The 4180-nt window shown below is 53.0% G+C and overlaps 1 long non-coding RNA gene across 1 annotated transcript in view; it reads left to right on the top strand.

The window, feature by feature from the left end:
• Nucleotides 1-4180, top strand: part of LOC108448934 — an 8878-nt gene extending 4698 nt beyond the window's left edge. The window contains exon 3 of the long non-coding RNA XR_001865018.1: nucleotides 4132-4180. This is a non-coding gene — a long non-coding RNA (uncharacterized LOC108448934). The remainder of the gene's footprint in view (nucleotides 1-4131) is intronic.

Raw genomic sequence — 4180 nt, forward strand, 5'->3', positions numbered from 1 at the left:
GGCAGGAATTCTGAAAGCTCCGAGGGGGCTGGTTGCCATCCGGTATTTTTCCTTGTCATCGTGGAATGTTTCTTTCCTGGAACTGGAGCACAGATTCCCGTGTCCTTTGATACCCGTGGTATCTTGAATTCCTCCTGGGTGACTGGCAAGTCCTTAAAGACAAACTTGGGAGCCGGAATTTTGCATTGCCTCTTCATTTATCCAGCTCTGTTTTCAGTTCTCAGGGTATATTTAGATATACAGGCCTTAACATTTCCAGCAGCAAAGCTCCAAAGACTTGAAATAATGATTTGGGGTGAAAAATGAAATGATGGAAATTTCTGGCAAACCAAAATTGGAAAAAAAAAAAAAAAAAGAAAGAAAAGGAAAGAAAGAAGACACATTCTTTGGAAAGAGGTGTTTGCGTCAGCTTGAAGTTAGAGATTTTACTTGAGCCATGGTTTATACTGTAAAATTTTTTTTAAATCAGAGTTTTCATTTATAAGCAGTTGAAATATGCCTTCCTAATTTTTTTCCCTGATTTTGCTGTTGTTAATCACTCCGTGAAATTTCTGCAATTCGCTGTGATTTTAGAAACATGCTTTTAAAAAAACCATCACCCACCTCTACTTCCTCAGGCTTTCCCACATCTTCCCAAAGCCGCAGGCAGCACTCCCGGAACAACGAGCGGCTCCCTGCAATCCAGGAGCTGCACATCTGCCAGCCAAATTTCACCTGTAGCTGAGCAAAGCCGAGGACAGAATCGGAGAGTTGATGAAGAGGAAGATGATTTTTGGCACCAGTTTGGGCAAACAGCAGGCCTGTAAGATGTGCTCAGACACGAGTGTGCGCCTAAGTCCTACTTGGCACGTGCTGGGAGCGCTTTCCTGAGCTGAGGCCTCGAATTTTAACCTCCTAAAAAGCCTTGGCAAGCCATGAAATGTGCTTAAAGACCAGAAATGAAAACACGTCGTCGCTGGCAATAACCTTTCGGTTCTGAGGGATGCTCGTTTTATAGGTCGAAGACATATGGGAAAAATTCATACGTTTCCCAAAGAACAATGGGAACCACTTAATCTGAAACAGCACCGTGGGGCTGTGTCGCTCGTGGGGTTTGGATGCAGATGCTGCCAAACCTGGCTGGGACAGGGCGCCGGCTCGCTGAGAGCGGCTGTGCCCTGATGGATCACCAAAGGAGATCCAGGGGGATCCCACCGGCACCTGCAGGTGCTCCAATCCCGTGACTGCCAGCACAGAGCCGCTGAGGGCTCGTGATTGAGCCCTGTGACCGCCTGGTGCATCCCTTGTGCCACTTCCAGAGCTGCTCCAGAGCCATCCTGGCAGAGCCAGCGGGACTTTGAGGGGGAAGTCACTCTGCAAGGGCTCTGCAAAGGCCTTGGCAGTGGGAATTCAGGGGGAGCCGAAACCGTGGCGGGGGTGGGGAGGCCTGCAGTGCGTGTGGGAGGCACAAGGGTCGGAGAGAGGGAGGCTGGGCAGTGCCTGGACAGGGCCCTCAAGGAATTCCTGCCCTTCCTGTGGGAGCCAAGCTCATCCCCCCGTCCACGTGTCCGAAGGAGTTGGGGCAGGTTGCTCTCCATCGCAGCCGAGGGGGTTTGGGAAGGAGCCCATGAGAGTCCACCCTGCAGGATAATGGGAACATCCCGGCCAGCAGGGCTTGGCTTGGAATTTTGACTGCCCAAAGGAAACCCCGGGCTCCTGATCCGTTATCCCCCCTGCTTGTCATGTGGCTCCTGTTCAGCTCCAGGCTGTAAAAGGCAGTGGAAAAATGACACGAAGGAACTTGACTGCACTGTGTCAGCTGGTCCCTGAGTGGCAGGGCCCTGTGGACCCTTTATTTTTATCCCAGGCTGGGTTTGCTCCTCAGTTTTGCAAGAGAGTTGGAGGCTGGGGACTCTGTGACTTGGAGGACAGGATGCAAGCCCAGAGTGGAGAACCCACCCTCTGCCAGCAGCCAAAATCCACAGCCTGATTCTCCTCCAGGTTCAAGACTGTGTTTGTGTTGGTCGAGCAGACAGTGCTGGAGATCCTGGAGGGGATGACACATGCACGGGTTGTGTTCCAGCCCCGTTTCCAGCAGGAAAGCAGAGCAAGGTACAGTGGTTTCAGCTTCTGAGCCTTTGGCAGGGATCTAAATCTCAACCACTGCTGCTTTCCTTAGGGAAAACTCCCTCTGGGGATCTGCTGTGGCACCAGGAGATGCTGTAGGGTACGAGTGGTGCAGGTGGTGCGTCCTTGTGCTGTTCTATTTCTTCACCTGCTGGAGGAAGCAGCACTTAAGCCCACCGGTTTCTCTAGGAGGGAACCGGGTTCAGACCCTGACTTGGACAATGCCGGATTTGTCCTTTTCCCAGCATTCTGCCTCCCACCTCTCCTCCTCCTCCTCCTCCTCCTCCTCCTCCTCCTCTTCATTGCAGCTGTATCCACACGATGGCACCAGCCCCCAGGCACTGTCCTTCATGCTGAGCTGGGATGGGGAGGTGGGGATGACCCCGTGTGGGGGGAAATTTTCCTTGACAGCAATCCAAGAGGGCTGGAAAAGCAGAGCCAAAGCAACCCTGGCCAGGCTGATGCAGGAAGATCACCAAATGGTTTGGGTTTGGGTTGGAAGGGACCTGAAAGCCCATCTCATTCCAGCCCCTGCCACGGGGAGGGACACCTTCCACTATCCCATGTTGCTCCAAGCCCCGTCCAACCTGGCCTTGGACATGAACCTCACAGCTCAGGAATCACCCACTGGCAGGATTTGAGCAGCCAAATCTCTTAACCTGCTCTGAGGTGATCTAAATCACCAAATTCTTTCCCCATGCCAGCTGAGCTCTGAGACTTCCCTGGAAAGAGGAGAGGAGGGCAGAGCCCTGAGAACCACTGCTGGAAAAGTTCTGGAAGAGATTTCAGGATCAGTGAAACAGTATCAGGGCTGAACTTTTTGGTAGTCTCGGGGATGTCCACAGAAACAGAGGGCTCCAGGACAAGGAGAAACACAGATGATGCTTTGCATTTTGTCTCGCGCATTTTGGGTTTCTCTTCCCTAGGACATGAATGAGTGCAGGCAGCCAGCCTGGAAGCCAGCTGCATCTCCTGCTTTTTTCCCCTTGTTTTCTCTCCAAAGCAAAGCAACCACATGTGTTTCAGACAGTGGGGTTTGGTTTGGCACTTCCCAGCCTCTGGCACGTCAAACAGGGCCCTGATCCTGTGGGAACACAGGTGGCAGAGCCATTAAAACCAGGGGCAGTGGGACCAAGAGACAACTGTGGGGTTTCCCATCTCTGCCACCTTTATTTTTCCAGCAGTCCTGACTGGCACTTGGTAAGTTGAGGCATGGGACAGGATCCTGGCCAAAGCTTCCCAAAAACCTTGGGACTCGGGGTAAGAAGGAGCTGGTTTTGGGGAATGAAATACCCCTCTTGTTAAAGAGAATGTAAAGCCGGGGGGAAGTCATCCAGGTGGTACTAAATGAAAATTTATGGGCCAAGCCCTTTGAGGAGGGAGGTGGAGGAGGCGGAGGTTTTGTTTAGAAGCGAAATCATCGGCTCCGAGCCTGACCTTTGGCTCCCCCGACCCCAGCACCAGTGAAGGGGAAAGGGTCTGGCTGTGTAAACATGTCACAGCACGAGGTTCAGGGGGCTGAGGTCTGCTTACAGAGCTGTGCCAGGGCCGGCTGCTCCCAGCCCGTGCTGGGGCTGGACGTGCCCATCCTGCCGCTGACAGGGCTGGGGTGTGTCCTGCAGGCACCTCTCACATCCGAGCTGCTGCCTTGGTGCTCCGCTCGTCCCAGAAGGTTGCGGAGTGCGTGGAGTGAGGGCTCTGCAGATCTGATGGACATTTTCAGGAATGTTGAGGAGTTTGCCCAGAGCAGCTGTGGCTGCCCCATCCCTGGGAGTGCCCAAGGCCAGGCTGGGCACTGGGGCTTGGAGCAGCCTGGGATAGTGGAAGGTGTCTCTGCCCGTGGCAGGGGTGGGATGAGATGAGCTTTAAAGTCCCTTCCTGCCTGAACTGTGCCGTGATTGTAAGAATTTCTAGCAGGAAAGAGCAGCTTTTAATAACATTAAATACCTTCTCCCCAGCATGGTGCTCCTGCAGTGTGTGCAACCAAAATGTTGCCCTCATTGATTTAATTCTGTTTTAATGCAGCGCTAACAAACAGGGCCTTAGCAAGGCACTGCTGAAGTCCCGGCGCAGA

The sequence above is a fragment of the Corvus brachyrhynchos genome, unplaced genomic scaffold (genome assembly GCF_000691975.1).
Source record: "Corvus brachyrhynchos isolate BGI_N302 unplaced genomic scaffold, ASM69197v1 scaffold79, whole genome shotgun sequence".
NCBI lineage: Eukaryota > Metazoa > Chordata > Aves > Passeriformes > Corvidae > Corvus > Corvus brachyrhynchos.